At 37.7% G+C, this 21319-nt stretch overlaps 1 protein-coding gene across 15 annotated transcripts in view; it reads left to right on the forward strand.

Annotated features, from left to right (window-relative positions):
- The window catches only part of RABGAP1L (RAB GTPase activating protein 1 like), a 281517-nt gene that overhangs the window by 84844 nt on the left and 175354 nt on the right, over nucleotides 1–21319 (forward strand). The gene's annotated exons all lie outside the window — the stretch shown is intronic.

Below are 21319 nucleotides of genomic sequence, written 5' to 3' on the forward strand. Positions count from 1 at the left end.
GTTGTCATATCTTTTGTCCTCTTAATTTGACCTACCTGCTATGTTTGTAAAGTTTAAAAGCGTCCCCAGAGTGAGATCTGTCCTCGTGGCTTCTTTTTCTTTTACCAATAAAGAATGATGTTTAGATAGTGTAAAATTTTCTTTCTGACGTTGTAGTTGGGTTATATTTTCCTTAGAAACCATTCACAGGACATCTGTCAGCTGTACGTTGCATCAAAACCACCTCCATTATTTTGCTCTTGCTTTCCAAAACTGGGGAAGATGTTTGTTTCACAGCGGAGGAGGGAGTGGAAAACTTCTAAAATGCAAGCCTTATCTTGACGCTAGGGCCTCATGCCTTAAAAATACTTTGCTACACTTGGCCTTCTCATGATAGAAATATTTCAATGACGTATATTTTAGAAGATGATACTGCATACAGTATTTAATATGAAATCATAGAATCATAGAATCGTTTAGGTTGGAAAAGACCTTTAAGATCAGTCCAACCATTAACCTAACACTACCAAGTCCACCACTAAACCTATTAAGGGTAGAGCAGCAATCTGAGGTTTTCCTGGCTTGGTGGCTGGATTATTTTTTAATGAAAGTAAAAACTAGGAGTCATGAAGGTTGGAAAGGATCTCTAAGATCATCAGTCCAACCATCAACCCAACACCACCATGCCCACTAAACCATGTCCCAAAGCACCACGTCTACCTGTTTTTTGAACACTTCCAGGGATGGTGACTCCACCACCTCTCTGGGCAGCCTGTTCCAATGCTTGACCACTCTTTCCATGACGAAATTTTTCCTAATACCCAATCTAAATATATATAAATATTATACTGCTATGGATTAGAAAATTAAATCCTATTCTGAACTGAAGCATTTATGCAAACTCAGTTTTTTTCCTGAAGTAAATTATTCTGAAATCCCAAAATTTCTTCTATAGTCTGACTGTATATAACTGCTGGTGATCACATCATTTGGCATACATTGCATGAAAGGATTCATGAAAAGAAATGAACAGGAGAGGCTCTATGCCAAATCAAAGCTAAGGCCCATTTTTAGAAATAGTTAATATTGGATGCTCCAGAAAAACTCATCAGCTAATTTTTTAATGAATTATTATCTGATATTTCTGTTTGTGAACAGAACTTCTTTCCATTTCATTTTCGTGGTTTGGTAATGTTAATTAAGCTTGGCGGGGGGGGCAGTGGGCATGTTTATATTATTCTATGAATCCTTCTAAAAGCTTTGTTGTAGTGTCATCTTATGTGTGTCAATAATAATATGCATGTTACGCTTCAGAGTTATTTGGGTGTTATTAATGATTGCTAATTTGCTTCTCCTGTATGAAAAAGCAGAACTCATTTCTTTTTTCTGCATTGCTTGTATGCTACTATCCCAATATACCAACAACTTGTATTTTTCCATAATTATTTATTCTTCCCATCAGGTACATAGCTTTCATCTTGATTCTTTCAGTTTATGCATACGTTTACACAGATTCGTTTTTCCTTGTATTTTGGTCATTCTGCTTAACGTTTTTCTCTTGTTTAGGCTCACTTCTGGAAGCTGGATATTTTTGTGGGTGTCTTTAGTGTAGTATATTCTGTAAGTGTGTGCATTCCTGAGTGTATTTCTGTAAGACATTCCTAGGTGGTTAGAGGTGGCAGTGTTCTGCACTTGCAGTCCTGAGAATAAAGTGTGCTGAGATACAAGAAGTTAGGAGGTGGTAATAACATCTGCGAACTTGACCCACTACCTAGTCACCTCCTCATACAACTCCCCCTGGTACAGCTCTCTCCCTTAAACAGCTCCCCATTACTGCCTGGGTCCCTTGAACCTTTCATAAGACTCCGTCCCATGCTGCTCCATCTCCTAGCTCATTGTAAAAGCTCCTTCAAAAGAGCCAGCTCTCCCAGCACCCCAGCCCTTTCCCCTTTCTGGTTGTCCAGCCTTACCTGCACTGTTTGGCTGAACTGCCTGTTGCAGTACCTCCGTGAGAAAGAGGGCGCCTGGAAATCATTGGAAAAAACCTCTGCACTCAGAGATTTGTAAGAAAGTAAGTTTGTATAGGTGCAGTTGGGTTTTTTTTTGTCTGGTGATCAAAATAACATGGCTCAATTGTGTAACACTATAGCAAAATGCTATAGACTACTGTAGTAATTAATATAGCGTTAGCCTGTACTTACCAGTAAGGTAAGGAATGCCAGCCCGTTTTCTTGAATGAGGCTTGGCTCTAAAAGCATCTTTGACATCTTTGATTTCTTTTATTATGACATCTAAAGGATTTTTTTCCTGAAGAAAATTGCAGAGGGCGAACTTGAGGAACAAATCTTGAAAGCTGTCATTTTACTATCATAGCTTAAAAGGTGAACCAGATAGCTGGAATTATTAGTATTGAACATATGATGCCCAATCTATGACTACCTCTTAGAACAGAGAGAAATCTGGTAAAAACTGGAACTTTATACTACAGTGTTGCTGGTTAACTCCTGGTGAAACTATGCTCACTGGCGGAGGAGGAGAATTGTATTGTTGGCAGGCCAAAAACATGTTCCTTGTGATGAACTGAATGATAGCAGACTCTCAACATTTAAATTTACTTTAGAGACCATGATATAGACACATTTGTTGTTCTACTCCAGTTGCATGCAGTTTATGCAGAAGTAGTATGTTAGATTGGCCAACTATTATTCACATCACTTAACAGATCTGGTATGCATGTTATACTGCATATATCCATCTGTATGCAGAGCTCTGAAATCTACTGCAGTATTTTTTAGTTAGAAGAGTGTTTTGTTCAATGTGTTCTGTAGGAGAGAGTAACTTGAGGCTTGTTTCAGTGTTTCAGTTCAGCACAGAAAGCAAAATAAAATCTTTGTCTTATTTAGAAAAATCAATGCTCTACTTACTTCCTCCAAAAGGCTTGTCCTCTAGTCCTCCGCACTGGAGGTCAGCAATCTGTCAAGAATGATCTAGTGAACTGTGTTTCCTTTCCCATATCAGAGCATTCACATGCTGATACATTTCCCATCTCTAGCTGAGTTTGGAGTTCCAGAAGGGAAGGGAGAAAGAAATACTTCTGCTCTCACAAATACTTCCTTACTGACAAGCACTGTCTTGCTATATCTCATGTCTCCTGCTGAGTTCCAGCTTTGTGATTACCATGAGCCTCTCAGAAATTTTGACTGGAGCACAATAGTAGGTCTTGCATACAATTTCAGAGAGTAGGAGTTGTGATTTGGCAGCTGCTTCATTTCTGACATATATGTAAATCTGTACTGTATGACAATCAAAATCTGCCTTAGTTACCTTTCTCGCATGTGTGCCATAGGCTTTTGACCCTGCTGTACGTGGCACAGTAAAGAAAGGGGAAAATAAAAGGTACACCAGTGGAGATAAATACTTTTTTTTTTTTTTTTTTTTTTTTAAGGAAAACACAAATGCAAATCAGAGTGAGAAAAGTCTGCTTGTGTGGTGATAATGAAGGGGTAATACTGGTACTTGTATATAGAGCTTTTGTAAAACTGTGTCATATCCATTTGTTAAAAGAAGGTAAGTAGAAAACCATGCATAAGCTAGGGTCACTTCACTGATAGAGTTTTTTCTCCTGCCTACTTGACATTATTTCATGTTCAGCCTCACTGGTTCCTCTCAAGAGACTCAGATGAATTTTTCCCATGACGAGATATATTTTGAGCTCTGATAAAATGACCGGTGGCAAGCCACAGTTTACCCCATTTACAACTGAGGTGACTATTAATCGTCTTCAGCAATAGTTATACTCCACCTTGCCCCACTCTGCTGTCCTTACTCCACATTGTCTCTTTCAGAAGAGGTGTCAGGCACTGTCAACGTGTACATCGTTAGAAATCTGCTGTCACTTGACGGCAGTCATAAAGCAACTTAGTGTAGAACACTTGTTGTGTCTGAATTGGGACAGATGTTTTATTTATTACATCTTATGCTGCCTATTGTTAAAATTTTGTGTTTGTGTTTTAGATGGTTTCATTCTTGTATGTGTTATCACTGCTGAATTTGGAGGGCAAGACTCCTTTCCATCTTTTTCAGTGTTATGGACTGGGTGCCTGTTTTGTAGTGCTGTTACTGATTACTCTTGAAATTACCTATGCTCAACTCCTTTTTCCAGAGTTTAGAAAGTAACACCTGTCAGGGTTGTATGTAGTTCCATAAGTAGAATGATGAAAGCAGAAAAAGAAGGCAGTTATTCACATTCTGTAGTATGAAAACTTTTGGATGGGCTATTTTAAGGTAGGATTTATGATTGTTAAATGTATCATTTCTTTATAAAAGACAGTAAGTTTACAACTGATTTCCATTAAGAAATGAGCTATAGCTTTGCTGCAGGTCTCTGACTGGCTGGTCCTTGGATCAATCTTAACACTTCTGTTACAAACCTCTACAGAAAAGGAAGAGCTACAGTAGAGAAAAATCTTTGAAGTTCTTTAACAGCTGTATTTCATTATTATAAGCACTTTCTGAGAACAGGAAGTTTTTCATAGTGGTAGGACTATGAGAAGTCCTACAAGTGGATGTCTGTATCATCTCTTCTGCCAAAGGTGTAATAGTGGTCTCTTGTCCAAAATTAAAATTTAGAAATAGGATAGCTAAAAATAGCAAGTATCATTGTTGAAAGTTTCATGATCAGTCTTCCATGAATTGAATTAACTTTAATTATCTGTTTTTCTTAGTGCATCTATCTGCAAACTGATCTCAAAGGACTGAAGTAAAGATCAACTTTCATGTGAACCTAACATAGAAATGTATTTACTTTTTACATTTTGAAATTACCAAAACTGTTCAGACATGGTGTTTGCTTCTTAGCTTCATACTTAATATTTACTTGGGTTTTTTATTTTTATTGCTAGTTTGCTCACATAGCTAGTAAATGGAAAGTGGAGGAGACTACAAATGAGCCACTGTGTTTATGCAAATAGGATTAAATGCAGTTAACTTTGAAACTGCCTTGATACCATGTTTGTGGTTTGGTGATTGGTTTGGGGTTTTTTTATTTGTGTGAGGCAGTTCGGTTGAAACAGTTTGTCTGTGGATTGAGATGATTACTTATATAGGAAGGCTATTTTAGCTTGAGTAGAAAATTAATCAAGCTTGTTATTTGCAGCAATACCAAAGGATATTAAGTTAGCACTAGGAAGAGCAGTATTTTTTTGTCCCAATGGCATTGTGCAGGGTTCCACTGCTCAGTGTTCTGAGACTAATTAATCAGTAAGGGTGTCTAATTAAAAAGATGACTGTTCACCAGCTGCCACAGCAGGTTGGTTAATGGACTGAAACATTAGAGTATTTTTGTAGCAAATATTTGCGTTCAGAATTCTGCATCTGTTTTTCCTAACTGAAAATGGGGGAGTTCATGCAGCTATGTCGTGAGGAATAACTTGTATGTTCTCTGCCCAGTACAGTGGGGAGCGACCCATTTCGTCAGAGCTCTATCTGTTAAGCAGTCTGGTCACAAACAATGAGTATCAAGAGTAGCATGTAACGTGTGGGTTTCTTCTTGCAGCAGTTTTTCAAAACTGTGTCTATGAAGTGAAGCACACTCATATTTCTAAATAGACTGCTGTCCTGGACTACAGCCAAAACTGGTATGACTACCATCTTTTCTTTTGACATGTGCTTATGGCAAATAGCCTACTGAAAATTATAAATGTCTCCCCTTCTGCAAGAAAGCATCCTGAAATCTTTGAAGATGGTACATTGCCCAATTTGTGATTACAAATGTTAAAAACACAGCATGCCCATCTTTTTGCATTGAACAAATTTTCCAGCAATAAGAGTTAAAAATTTTCGGAAATGCTGTTCTATTATATTTTTGTTGTTCTCGTTCTTTCTTTGCATCTTTTTTTGTTCTCTCTACTAGTTAGGAATGGTCTCCCTTAATTTTTAGAGATGTTAGATACCAAGAATGGCATAACTATATGCTTATCAATTATAAAAGATCCTATTACATAAGGATGAATTATTATTAAAAAATTGTGATTTTTTTCAGTTGACTAAAAGGAGACATTACTGATACCTGTTTTATTGCTTTTTGAATGAGATACTTGGACATTAAGCAAAATAATTCTAGAGGAAATGATCACTTTGAGATGTATGTGCAACTTTTCCAGTTTCATGTTTCTTTTCAATTCAGTATGTATAAGCAGTTTCATAAGCTTTACTTTTCTCTACCTTTTCTGAAAGGGTAAGTATATAATGACTTTTACTTAACTTTTCTTTTAAACTGAGATTGTTCATTTCATGGCAAGTAGATTCTTGATATTTTTATAATTTAATGTGGTTTGTAGAGGAAAAATCAGATCATATGCTGGTTGATTGATAGGATGCCTCATTTTTGGTATAAGTTGAGCTGTTAGTGCTGACAGTTAGTCTTCTACTTGTTTCAATTATTTTAGTGGTGCTACATACTGTGGAATAATAAAGCATATATGAACTGAAAATACTTATTAGAAATTAGTGAAAAAATATTGCCTCTGAAGAGCAGAAGCTGACAGAATTTTAATTCTTTAAATAGCTTCATTTAAATTCAGACTTCAGATAAAAGGTTCAGTTTATTACGAATGTACCAGGGTACCTAGTTTCATAGTAAATGTTAATATTAGTCTTATAAACTCAGGAATAAAATGTCCCTAAGGTGAATTTAATTTGCCAAGTTTTGATTCATTTAGAGCTCATCTGGAGAAAATATTTCAATTTTGTGTGCACAAAAGGGAAAATCTTGTGCTCATTTTTCATCTTCAAAGAAATTCTTCAATTTAATGACAGCTCTTTTCAGGAAAAAAAGGAGTAGCATCCATTAGTAATTTTTATTTTTATGTCATTTTAATCTTAACTTTTATGTATGATATTTGAGGTGGAAAATAAAGCCAACAGTATTTTTTTCAGGGCCTGCATAAAATTTTAAAAACTTCTGCCACATTAAGAATTTTCCTGCAGTTTCTTTTCCGTACATAACCACTAATGATAGCACTAAAATGACACTGACAGTATAATTCTTGGCTCTTGGGGCGCTGTATGACCTACTGGCTCTAAAAGTCACATAAATTGGCACATTCGTTCTAAGGGTAGAGTGTGAATAAGATTTGCATTTGCCCTCTTGGAGACTACATTCTGTTTTGTCTGTGTGAATTTATAATCCAGTATCTGCAAAAAAAAGGGAGCATAGTTGCCCATTGTTTCAAACAGAATGATAAAACATTGGGTAATATCAGTATTATGGCCTGAATAGGTTTAAATGATGGTTACTGGAAGAATTGATATTAAAATTGATTGTCTCATAGACTCTGCATATGTGTATATTGATGCAGATCAAAAGTGTCTTGTTAGATAGGATGGAACAGGGATGTCTCAGTGTCTCACTATTTCTTTACAGTACAGTATACAGTAATAGCTGGTAGTTCTGGTAAATGCTTGGCACCTCAGAGCTCGTTTTAAAAATCCACGATACTACTTTGTAGGTAAAACATTAATAGGTATCCTAGTTTAATTTGAATATTGGTTTGTTAATAGGTGTTCAGTTTTCCTGTAGCAGTAATGATGCTGATGCTGAAAGAGCAGCCCTAGTAAGACGACATTTTAAACAACGGTGTTCTACTCCACTGAGTAAAACGGGATCATTTCTGAAGCTCTCTGCAGTGTGTGTTGTCTTTATGTAATGCGTATTCATTCTGTGTGTGTGTGTATGCATCTATCTGCTACAGCATAGGGCACTGCAGAAGCAAATTGTTATGTATGTGGACCATTGCAAGAGAGCTGCAATTCCTGAGAACATAGTTTTTGGGTTGGTTGGTTGGTTTGTTTGTTTAAAACAATCAACCTTCTCTTAGTATTACTCTTTCATCTAAAAGTTGCTTCTTCCTAACCATCCCCTGCTTTCAGAAAAAGGTTGCATAACTGGCATTTAGGAGGCTGCATTACTCAAGGGCTGGAGCTGTTGAAGGTGAGAGGAAGAGACAAAACATGGGGTTTTGTATGTTACTGTAATGGAGCAGTTAGTGTGAGAGGAATTAGGTGGTATTATCCATATAACATCCACATTCTGGAAAACAGAAGACTGCACTGAAAATCAGAGTAATAGGATTTTAGTGTCTTGTTTGTAAAGCTAATGAATTTCTGTTATTGCACATGTAAAGAAACAGTAATGTTAGTCTTCAAAAGAATTTCAGGCCAGCCTCAGTCTGACTTTGCAATAAGAAGGCTGTTTGTGTGTCACTGGGTTGCTGAACTGCCACGCTGGCATGTGCAAGTGGCTTACATATGCAAATGCAGTGGTTCTATCTAAAAATTACTACGTCTCTTGAAAATCTGAATTACTAGCTGTAATTTGTATTTGGAATGGTTTGTGTCTGAATTAAAGCTGAAGGCAACTTCCTTGTAGATTCTGTTGTGTGATTTTTGAGAGGTTTTTGAGAGGAACTGCTTTCTCTAAAACGCCAATCTGAGGTCCTATACTTGCTTACACAGAACAAGATACAGAAGTCAGTCTTTGAAATAAGCAGTATTTCCTGTGACTATTTTATGAAAGTTCATGTTTCAAAAATATTAAATACGTTTATTTAAGAGAGCAAACCACCTTCTCCTGACTATTAATTGCTGGTTTCAATATGTTAATGTTTGATGCCGTAAGAATTAAAAAAAAGTGCTCTAAATGCTTAGAATCAAAGGATCCAAAAGTATATCTAGCTTTTTTTATTTCTCCAGAGAATCACAGTGGGTGTTTAAAGTCTCTTAAAAAGCCTTTGTTAACAGCAATACTGGTGGTCAACAATTTGTTAAAGCATGTTTTACCATAGCAGTGTACAGCTAGCAATGGGCAATTCACAATAATTGAAATAGCAAAACCAGAAAGGCTTGAGCTGCGTGTATAGAACAATTAAAGCATACCTAAGTCATGAATACATCAGTTGAATTCAAACTATATTTAATATAGGGGTGAATTCTGATACCTTAATTTACGTATGACTTCTTTATGATAAACCCCCAAATGACAATATTATTTATATGTTCTTTAGGATATTCTTCTAAGGGGCTGAGGTAGTATTAAGTACATTTTACAGTAATCACTTCAGAAGAGATGAGAGACATAGATCTTTACAGGCTGTATCTGTTAAACAGGGTTTTTTTCCCTTTGTAATGATGAGTATGCTCATACCAATTAAGAGTGATTTCCCCTATCAGCAAGAAAATTTGCAGCTGCTGAGCTAAACTAACCAAAAGGAGATCAGTTGTAGTCTGCTAGTGCATATACTCTTTCTAATAATCTTTTATGTAGGTTTCTGTGGACATACCCAAATATTTTGGCAGCTAAGAATTTTTTTTTTCTTGTTGTGAATTTTCATCAGTTGTTTTTTAAACTGACAACTGAATATTGATGTTATGGAGCTTCACATTTTTTTAATCATATGCTGCATATGACAAATCCATCTTCATATGGCTGGTTTGTCTCAAAAGCAATCCAGTTTCAAAATACAACCTTTTTTTGACTAGGTAGTACAATAGACAGCCTAAAATCTAAAACTAAATCATTGTATACGGGGAGGTGCAGTTTCAGGCTGCGTGCTTGCCAGAAGAGGTTTCTTTCACTGCATATTCTGTCTCTTCGGTATACGCTATCTAGTGATTGCAAGGCTGATACATCACAGTAATTTGTAGATTTTAATTTAGAAAACTTCCTTCCCCCCATTTCTCTGTTACAGCAATGAGATTGATTCGCTGTGTAGCTGTGGTGTAAGGGGTGAGATGGGAGCATATAGCTGGGACAGGGCAGGAAGGACAGGTGAGGCCATTCTTGAGGCAGCCTTCAGATAGCCTTGGTTAGGTTACTGTAGCACTGCAGTCTAATTATGTCTCTTGTTACCTATATGGCAAAGGAATTAGAGGTACCTTTTGGAACGATGCCACCTTTCTTTCATGAATTTGTAAATGTAATTTGCAATTTCAGGAAGTACTTTTGGTCTTTGTTGTCACACCTTCCAGGATTTCCTTGCCCTTTCTGTGAAAATGCTTGCTCTCAAATTCGTCTTTTATGGAAAATTGAAAATACAGAAACACGTGTTAGGGATAAAATGTGCCTACAACAGTTAGAATAAATATTCTTTTGGTATGCTTTCTCATATATATATATATACACACGCACATATATTTTCAGTGCAGAATGGCTATACCTGATATAACAAGAAATGTGACCCCTGAATGCAAGCAATGGTTTTACATAGCTGTCAGTTAAGTGGAGTGATATTTGGACTGCTGCACATTTTCTTTGAACGCAAAGACTTACATTTCAGGCAACCATGCGCTTGATTAAGTTTAGAATATTATACAATGAGGAGACTAATTTCATAGAAAGCATGTCTTCTGTCTTCAGTAGCTGGTTGAGTCAGCGACAAACCTTGAAAATATGCAGCTTGGCTCCTTTAGCCTAAGCATTAGACAGAATACTTCTAAAACTTTGATTTAAAGCCTTGATATTCATATGTCTAAGACTTATCCTGACTGGTGAGAAGTTATGTATAGTGACTGTTGTACATGGAGTTTCCTTTGCAGAAGCTGTTGACTTTGTCACAGATCCATTAGTTAATGCGTTTTCCTACATTATTTGAATCTCTAAAAATATCTGTGGCTTCATGTGATGCTTAAGAGGGAATGAGTTAACTGTGTATCTAGCCTCAACGATTAATACTGAGGCTGGGGAAGCAAAGCTACAAGAATATACATAAATTTGTCTGTATTATCCTTGCTGCACTCCTTTGTCTGTTGTTTGAATTTCCAGTGTTCATCTCTTGATTTTTGTGCTGCAATAAGGAGTTAATCTGATTCTTTTGCCTTTAGCACAAGTGAAGGAGGAACCTGATTTTGATCTGTATTCTTGGCCATGCTACTCCTGCATTTTGAAACCTCTCATGGACTGGGCTGAGAGACTTTTCATATGGGTCAGAAAAGAGTTATGAGTAACACTAGTCGGAACATTGATTAACTGTAGTGAAGACAAAATACAAGGCATGTACTATGCTAAAATATTAGCTTACACTGGGATGCTAGCACATGCTACGTACATGGTTCCAGTGCAAATATTTTCAGTATAAGTTACTGTTTCTAGTCATAATTCTCTGAATTATCTGTTAAATACTTTGCTTAGTATTAAGGCTTATCTGAGTATGGGCTTTGGAACATTTCACAGTGCACACAGTTCTGTTAATTTTTTAATAAAAGTAGCAATTTTGACAATCTGACAAGTGTTGGATGGGAAACAGTGAATTCTCTAAGATTGTAATGGAAGTGCTTGTATAGCTAGGAGCCCTGTAATGATGATCAAGCATGTATCAGAAATTTAAATATGTTAGGATCTTGTAATTATACTAATCTTTATAATTCCATACATATAAAGAGGCAGAACTCTGCTGCTTCAGACAGATGATTTTTGGTATTCCCTAACTTTTCAGTACTTAATTTAAAATAATTAAGTAACTTCTAGTTATACAGTGCCTTTCGAACATTGTGATGACTGACATAAATACTGTCCTGTTGCTGTTTATTTTAATAATAAGCTGATACATTTTATGGATCTAGGTAAGGTTGCCAGGACATTAATTAAGTGGCATAAGGTGTGTGTTTCTTCCTGCTGATCGTGAGAACCTCGGATGACTAGTTTTCTGTTCACCTTGATTTCCTCCCTTGTACTCTGTAGAGTTCTCTGAAACTTGTACTAATTGTGATCTCCAAAGCAGAATCCAAAAAACCCAACCACTACTTGTCTCTGAAGCTCCTTCTGAAAATTGAGTCATAGACGTTATATTTTAAGCCAGCAGAATGTTTGATTATTCTACTTTTGACTGCCTTTAAAATTCTAGTTGCCATAACAACTTTATTTCTTTATTTTTAGCACATCAGTTGCCATAACAATAAAATATAGCTTTTTGAACGTAACCATTTTTTCTTCACTTTTTTTGCTTTGTTTTATAAAGAACCTTCTTTGGGGGGGAAAGGAAACGTAGCAAAGCTCTTCCCCTGTGAGCACTTTGGTTAGAACATAAGCTGAAAAATACATATTTTTTTTTAATCTAGCCTTATTCCATTTCTATGGCAGTTTTTTGACTACTGAGTATTTTCCTAACTTATGCAGAAAAATTAATGCAAGTCACTGTATAAAGCCTTTGCAGAAAATTGCTGTTGGGATTTCATTTTTATGTGTTGTAGTTAATGTATTAGAAAACCATAACTGTTAGAGTAATTTCCAATATCTTTATTTCATTTTATGGAATGGCTATAAATAAGGCATAGGTGACTGCTACTGATACAGGAAGCATTTTTCTTTATGCTATTGAAAGCTGTCCCTCTTTCTGTTTGTTTGTTTTCTTGTTCCTTACTGTAAGATTGCTCTGAAAATTACTGTTGAAGTTTTTCAGCGAGTAAATCCATTTTTGTCATGTCATTCTTTATCTTATCTTTCATTAAATGAGAACAAATTATGCTCAGTTTATTCCTGCAGCAGACATTACAGACATGCTGGGAAAAAGGGTGTTCAGGAAACATGCTGCATGCCTTTTCAAGCCAAATTAATTCTAGTGGCCATATAAAAATGACGGCCACGAGCATCCTACGCAAATATAGCAGGTAGGACCCAGTGCTTCCATTTCTTCCTGTATGGCCCTTCCCAGGCATGTTGTCAATTAGTTAGAGGTCAGTATTTAGTTCAGTGTGTTGATATGCTAAGTTTTGGGAAGTTATATGTGATATATCTTAAAAATAAATGAATGAAGAGATTGACATTTAGCTTCAAACCATAATTTTGAGCAGAGGGGAAATGTTTACGTGTGAATTTAATATTGGTGCAAGAGGTTGGACTTAAACTTAATTTGTAGACTTGACTTCTATATTCCCTGATAGTGTCCTTTCCAAAAGGGCTTGTAGATTCTCTCAAAAATGCTGTCTTTATATTTAACCTATTTTTAGCACTGATAAAGTATATGTTTAATTTCTTTTCTTTTTTTCTTGGAGATGGCAAATAATGTCAGGTTTGGTATTTCTTTTTGAACAAAAAAAAAAATTTCTCAGCTCATGTAACATTTTACATGTGCCAATTTCTAGCTATAAATATAAATGTCCTCATTATCTAACACAATCGAACTAATTTAAGACAGAATTTGCTAGTTATTGGAAGTTGAATGTATTTAGATGTTATTAATCTTGAAACACAGTTATTAGATCTGAGATGATTTTATAAATTTTAATTAGCTAATTTTTAACTCCAGGAAAAAAAATAAATCAGTAACTCTTGCTTTCAGCAGCATGTTCCATACATCTATCATTGCCAGGTTCCATGTCTGTGAGTTAGCCAGGAGTTTACTTCAATTGCTATTGTTTGTGAAATTTTCTCTCTATACCGCTCTTGGTAGGAAGCTATTCCTGGTCCTTTCTCATATATGGTTATTGATGCAAGCGTGTGCTGATATAGACTCCATGCTGTAAGAGAATATAAGTGATACCTCTTCAGCAGTTCCAGCTGGGAGGAAAATTTGGTCTAAATGAAGCTGTGCTTAAAATCCATAAAAAGAAATTGTGCCACGCTTCAGTTTATAAATAGTTTTCATGCCATATCCTTTCCAAGCTCCTCTTTTCTATTTCTTCACAAAAGTGGCAGAATAGTAATACTGTGCAACACTTTGTTTAAAGATAGTTTTCTAAAATTCACAATTTACTTTGATTGTTTTCAGCTTTATTGTTCTCAAGAAATAGTGGAATTGGATTTACTAGTCTAGATTTGGGGTCAGTACCACCTGCTCCTCAGTAGATCTTGCACTAAACCAAATAGTGAATATTTAGTTCTTAACTGATTTTTGTCTATACCAACTGTTGAAGCTATGACTTTTTCTCCTAAATGATCCTAGTTGCTCTGTGTTTTTTCTGAGCTACTTCTTGTCTCCTTGAGGAAGCACTATTTTTAAAAATCTATTCAAGGAAAAGTTTAGGGTGGAATGTGCCGATTATATATGCAAATAAAAAATAAATTGTCTATGCGACTAGGCACATGTTTCCAGCTAGCCCATCTAGATTAGACTAGGTGCTCTGGGAGAACACACTGTGACCATTTAACCGAAGCCACATCCATGAAAAGTGGATTTGAATCTGTTTCTGACACGTGTCCGTGGATTTGTCACATAACGGTAGCTGCCAGTTCACAATGTTTAGAAAAGAGAATTAGACTGAAGTGGATAATCCTGAAGGTTTTAAACTATTTTTGAGAAGATAAATTACGCACATGAATGCTCTCTGTGTTGTAGCTTTCAGCACAGGTTAAAAGTTGCCAATGGTTATGGTGAGGAGTTTTTTTATACAGGTTTGCCATTGTGACGTTCAGACGTACGGTACTGAGATGGAGAAGGATTTGGAAGCGCATGCAGTGTTGATCATACAGTAGTTTACAGGTGTGTGGCCTTGGCTTTGAGTTCTGAGGAATGCTTTGAGGATGAAATAGAGGTGATGCTCTTGGGAGACTTTAAAGCAATAATACTGGGTAGAACTGTTCTTGTTTGTCTGTTTGTTTTTAAAAGGCAATGAAGAATGGAAGTTACATTTGTGTGCACTTCAACTGTATTCTTTGGTGCATCCAAACTTGTGATTTTGGAAGACTGGCAGATATATATGGTTTTGATGCTTGTGCTCGTATCTTAGTAGTTGCTTTTGCACAGGCCTTAGAACTTGGCTTCCTAATCAAGGCTACCATAAATTATTCATCATTTGAACTTACTAAATCAAAATTGGTTACCTTTTAAAAGGTCATGCCGTAGTTTAAGAGAACTCTTTGGCTTGCAGTGTGTGAAAAATCAAAGTAGCTGATCATAGGTTTGGGATATTTTTTTTTTTTTTTTAGTAGCCTTCAAATCTGTTATTCTAGCTCTGCTGAAATGGAATTACTACTAATACTGACTGAGCTTATGCTTCCGCCAAGTCAGCTGGAATACTTTTGAACATACACTTTCTTGGTGTGCCCAGTTGTGATACGCTTGTAGAATACAAGTGTTTATGGAATGTAATTCCTGGCTTGATAAAGACAAAAGTATTACTGAAAACACAACTATGTCAAAACATGCCTCTAAAAAGTTTGAATGAACACAGTAGTAAAATAATCTTTTATTTTAAAATACAAGAAATGATTCCCAAAGGAAAAGAAAGGGTAATACCACCTGCACTGTTCATACTATTCTCTACATTTCAGTATTTCTTCATTTACAGTTCTCTTAATTGCTATCTTTTGTCCTGTGATTCAACAGGTGAAAATTTTAATTGTCTCTTGAAAGCAGTGTAATTAATAGCTAGTTCATTTCCATTCACTCTAATGTACTTCCATGCGTAGAAGTGATGTTTTGTATTAGGATAGCTGCATGGATAGGACATGGGTTTGTTATGGTACTTGAAATGCAGAGGGACAATTTTGAATGAAATGCATGCACTTTTAGACTGTCAGTATGCTTTCACAAACCACTAACTAAACATTAGTCATGTAATCAAAAGCAGGAGCTAAAGGAAAAGCAATGTAAATAACAGGGCCCTTCATCAGGATGCCTGGAGCAGTGGTGGGTAGGAAGCCTGTATTCTTTTGCCAGTATACTTTTTTTGAAAACTGCTGCTAGTTTAAGGACAGATGGATTAATTTTAGTGGCAGACACATGACCCCGTCAGAGAGCATATGTCTTAAGTTCTTGCTTTTTATACCATCCTAAGACACATTTTTCCATTGTTCGTTTTCAGACATTTTGGGGCTTTTCTTATCATGTGCGGTCAGTTAATAAATAGCATCCTTATTATTAATAACAGCTTAAGTGCTGTTTTTTAACGCAAATGCTATGTTTAATTCCTGAAAAATGCTAATTATCACCATTCATTAAAATTCACTTCTTGATAGACAGTTTATTGCACGGTGGTTTATTTCTATTGATTTGAGGCACAGAAGTTTGGTGTTATTTGTCGCTCTGAATTGAGCTTGAAAAGTGAATTCTACTTGTCATAGGAGCATCAATATAATCTTGAGGGAAGCTCCTCCCAAAGAAAAATATTCTTTAATGTAAAATTCAGAAAAGTAACCACCTAATCCATATCACAGGTAGTAATGTTTAAAGGGAGACTGCAGCAATTTACTCTGAAAACTTGCTTAATGTTTATTAAATACATGAATAATGTTAGTAGCTAATTTAAATGTTTCAAACTTTAGAAGTGTTCGAGGTAACTTAAATAACAGCATGAAAGGACTGCACAATAAACTTGCAAATGTGAAGGCCCATCTTACTCTACTGATCCACCACAACACAGAAAAAAAAATTATTTTTTTGCCAATTTCTTGTTCTGCATCACAGCATCCTGTTACCTAACACTTATATGATACTGGGTCATTAGAAACAGTATTAGAAAAGGACTGAGGCTGAGTCCAGCAGGCTGAAACAGAGCCTGCTGGAGTAGCAGGAAAAGGGGTCATTAGCTCCCTTCCACATCCCTCACATACCTTGACCTTTTAGAAAGGTACTGTCCCATTCCAGCCTCTTACCTGAACTCCCCGACCCTTCATTCCAAATTATACCAGCCCGTTCCTTCTTCCCCACCTTATAGAACCTACTCTGTTGCTGCCATCAAATTCCATTTTGCCTCTAATGCGGAAAAAGTTTGTGTAGGCTTTGAGGATAATTTTTTCCTGTAACAGTCAGGTTAAGTGCTCCACAAGAGCATCTCCGTTTCAAAAATGTAGCTGTGTAACTCGTGTCACTTGACCTTTTTTGCAGTCACTGGTGTACGTGGGCCATAGCATTGTAAAATGATTTATGGCATTCTTTATGAACATGGGGTGGGAGGGAGAAGGAAACAAAACTGATCTGTGATAGAAAGACTGATAAATGAAAATAAAAAGGTGGAGAAGTGTTTCATGGGTTTAAACTTTCTACAAGATACTGTAGTTTCCTTGAGAACTAACACTTTTGGGTTTTTACCACTGGCCCAAGTGTGTTTAGTTTTGGTGATGATGAAGACCAACTGTAACAAGAAAAATTCTGAGCGGATACTGGGAGTCACAGTGAGAGTGGTCCAACGTTGGAATAGGGGGCCAGGCAAGCTGTGAAAGCTCCATCCTTGGAGATGTTCACTACTCAGCTGGATATAGGACCCAAGCATAACCTGGCCTAAATTTGGCGTTGGACCTGACTTTGAAGTTGGCCCTGCTTTGAGCAGGGTGTTGGACCAGATACTATCTGGAGGTGCCTTCCAACATAAAGTGTTTAAGAAGTCTAAGATTACTTTGGGAAAAAATAATGGGTTTATAAGTATATATGTATACGTCTTAAATCTCATATTATATGCCTGTACCCAGGTGAAAATTCCTGTGTATTCTGTGTAAGACAGAGCTCTTCATGGCAGTTTTTTAAATGGATAGGTGTAGTGGGTGGATTTTGGGAAGAAGCTTTATATTCCAAATAACAAATAAAACAGATTTCTGCCTTAATTACAGCACCAATATGACTTCAGAGAGCAGCTTCAAACACTAGTCTGATGTAAAAAAGCCCAACCATGTACACACACACACAAAATTTTTAAGGCAACTACTGTTTTTTCTTCCTCCTCTCCCTCTATAAGCTGCACTAAAAGCTGCAAGCTTTATAGAACAGAATTTTTCTGGAGGCATTACAAACAAACCAGGGTGTCCATAGGATGTGGGGACAAGTAAGTGCCAGAGGTAGTTAAGATAAAAATAAAGCAAATTGAAGAAACACCTTTGTTCTATAGGCGAAGGAGAAAGTGGATAAAAGAAAACAATACTTAAAAAAGAAAAAATGAGTTGGGCAGAAGAAAAGAAAGTAAGCAGCTGGTATGTATATCAACATTGTCATTCAGGTCTGCATCTACGTAAATAATGATTATGTTCCTCATCCCACACTCTCAGCTGCATCTCCCTTCTCTAATCAATGTCTTTTAAAAAGATTTTACAGAAATTACTGTTGTCCATTTAATCCAGCTGACCATCCAGTATTTTAACAAAGAGAGTCCTGAAAGACTTCAAGCTAGGAATGAGTGGTGCAACTGAGGTGCTTCTTTGTGCGTTGCAGGAATTGCTTCTATCAGTCCTGTTGCCTAAAGAAAGAAAACAAATATTCCTATGCGTTCTGAATAGAAGAACTGAGTAATAGATTGTTTCCCTTGCTTGGAGCTTCTAGATCTACCTCTGTATGGACTTTTTCTGTCTGAGTAGCTTTATCTTGCTTCCTTACGGGGTCACATGCATCACCACTGCTTTCACAGGCTTTTTTTCATACACAAAGCTCAAGCTCCTACCACATCTCCTCTGTTTTCAGCAGGATCAGATGGTGTGAGTCTTCTGTTTTGTATGGTAACTTCTGTTGTTTCTAGCTGATGTAATTCATATAGAAGGTGTGGAGTTGCTCCTTCTATTCAGCTTGAAGAAGAGTGCTTAGTGCTTCTGCTGGACGTAACCAGCTATGGAATTTATGCACCATGTAAAATACTGCCTTGGTGACAGCCATTAAATTCTTCCAACATAACTGTTTTCTCTTTCTCACTTCCTTTTCTTTATATGCAAATAAAAAAAAAATCCTGAAGCATACTTCGTTTAAAACAGTGCCAGAGTCCCTAATGTCTCTCTAATCTGCAGATAGAAAACTTTTTCCATATAGCTTTTAATGTGCTGCATCTGATACAGCATTCTAGTATTGCCACATCTTGTAAAATTCTGTCTGTAATTACGTAGTTTTGTCGGGACTAGTTGATTTCTCCTTTAATTTTCACTTGCCTCCAAATATACATAAAATACAGTACAAGTTAGTGCAGTCAGTCTGTTATAGTTTGTACTGCTGCTTCTTAGAAAATGCCACCAGGGAGTTGGTCTCCGGGTGTAGCTGAGGTGGTAAAGTCACTGGCAGCTTGCAGCATGACTTTTTTTTTTCTCCTTCTTTTTTTTCTTTTTCCTTCTTTTTTTTTCCAGGGGTAGTGAAGGAAGCCTGCTCGTATTTCCATAAAGAAAGAAACCAAACTTCCTTACTTTTGAATCACTTTGTCCCTTTAAGTATAATTTTCATGAAAGGGAAGCATTTTACCTGCATTGAAAACCAACCAGCAGAGGTTGCCATTGTTTTTTTTTTTTTCTGTTACCTCTTAACCTGCTTAGCAGTATCCGGATTTCTTGTATAAGACCTGAAATATTTGGCTGATGTGAGTGCTTGTTATCAGAGTTCGGTACTCTGAGCACACAGTAATGGGCACTGCAGTTTTGTACATCAGCTGGATCTGACCTGTGAGCAAGGTGACTCAGTGGTTGCCGTAACATTGGGAAGCTTTAGTAGTTGCCAGTATTCAAATCTGTATTGAGCAGAATGCACGGAGCATGTAGGTTCTGTGGTCCACTTAGTTTTAGGCTTTACCTTTGCTTATCTTACATGCCCTCACGTCTTTGAGACTTTCTAACATCCATTTTAAGATGTTTTGGCCCTTTGTTTCTCTGGTGCCCACCATGAGCTGGCCGAGGGAGGGGAGGGAGAAGTACTGGTTGCTGCCATGCCTGTGCACACCGTTGTTTGTTCTCCTCCCCCACAGGAGGAGTGGGAAGAGGAGGAATAAAATTGCTTCCTATTGTTCCGCCCGTGGTATGGATAGCTATGGCTTAAAGCTGTACTCGGGGACTAAATTTAGTCATTAAATCTGTTGTCGCAGTCATTTACAGTTCTGAGGTGTCAGAGTGATTTTAATTTTTTCTTAAATCCTTCCGATGGAAGAATTTGGAATTATCACATGCCATTATTGCAAACTACTCTAACACTGCTGCATTTTATGCTGCTTCACATTTCTACAGACTTGTCATTCAGCCTTGAATATTTGCTCCAGGCTATACTCGAAATACAAGATGTTAACCCAGGAGCAGCTTATTAAAATTTTGCCTGTGGTTTGCCTTGGAACTAACGGAATTTAAATCACCGTGGTTTCTAATGACTTAGTTTGTTAAAGCCTCCGATACCATTCTTGACACGTGTATTTTGCTGATCTATAGCCCCAAATACTGTTTCGTGGTTGGTATTTTGGTATCTAAATTTGCTGTTTCTGTCTGTGTCTAAGGATGTATGGAGTGCCTGTGTAAGATAACTTTGATGATTGTTCTTCTGTTACTGGTTTTATTTTTGGGAAGCACGAAGCAAACAAAAGTTCTGAGTTCTTAATCAGGGGGTAACAGCATCCATTTGCATGAATAGAGAGATCAGTTAATCAGGTTAAAAAGTCTGTGCTTTGAAAAATATTGTCTTACAAGTGTTTGTGTTAAGCCCGATGTTTGCAATTGGTTGGAGCAATTAAAAATTGGTACAGTATTGAAACCAGTTGCAGATGAGTTTTAAAATAAATCTGCCTTAAGTATGAAAATAATTAATTTTTAGGGAACTGTAATTTTGTCTTTTAAGCAGGAGAAAGTTTGTGTCAACCCATGGCAAATATACATTGTCTGTAAATGTTTAGCTTGTTAAATGAGAGATGCATATGAAATTAGTAATCTGAGAATAACTCTTATGTTTTTAGTTAGGTGGTGATGGCCGTTTCTAAAATAACCTACGCAACTACAGTCAGTTTGGTGGACCTGATTTAAACCTTGGAAGTTTTTTTTTGGGGGGTGGGGGGGTGGTATATATCCTGTGGACTTCAAACATGATTTAATTCTTTGGCATGCAGTGCGGTCTCCCCGCATTGATCGGGAGTTCAGCTGTCTGAAGGAGCAGGTCGCAAGACTTTGAAACTTGCACGGAGCAAACCCCCCGGCTGCTTTCTCTCCCAAGCCACCTGCCTGCCGGCCGGCCGGCCGAAGGTCAGCGGCGATTGCGGGCTAAGCGCCCGCTCCTCGCCGGCGGCCCTCGCCGCCGTGCCGCGGCCCTGCCCCGCCGGAGCAGCCCCGCGGCCGGGTTCCGGGCGCTCGGAGCCCGGCCGCGGGGCTGCCGGCGGGGGCCGGGCTGTGCCGTGCCGTGCCGTGCCGTGCCGCTCCGGGCCGTGCCGTTCCCCCGCCGCGCTGCGGGGGGCGCCGCCGGCCCGGCCCGGCCCGGCCCGGCCCGGCCCGGCAGCCGTTACCTAGTGACAGCGGCGCGGCCATTGGCTGGGCGCCGGGGGACCGGGGGAGCCAGTCACCTTTCCAGCGCCCGGCTCGTCTGCAGCGGCTGGGGAGGGGGAGGGGGAGGGGGAGGAGCGGACTCAGGTGCAAGCAGTAATTTCAAGGGGGAAGGAGAGAAATAGCGACAGAAGCTCTAGCCGCACCACAGTAACTAGGACT

Source organism: Pelecanus crispus, chromosome 5, assembly GCF_030463565.1.
Source record: "Pelecanus crispus isolate bPelCri1 chromosome 5, bPelCri1.pri, whole genome shotgun sequence".
In the NCBI taxonomy this organism is placed as follows: Eukaryota; Metazoa; Chordata; class Aves; order Pelecaniformes; family Pelecanidae; genus Pelecanus; species Pelecanus crispus.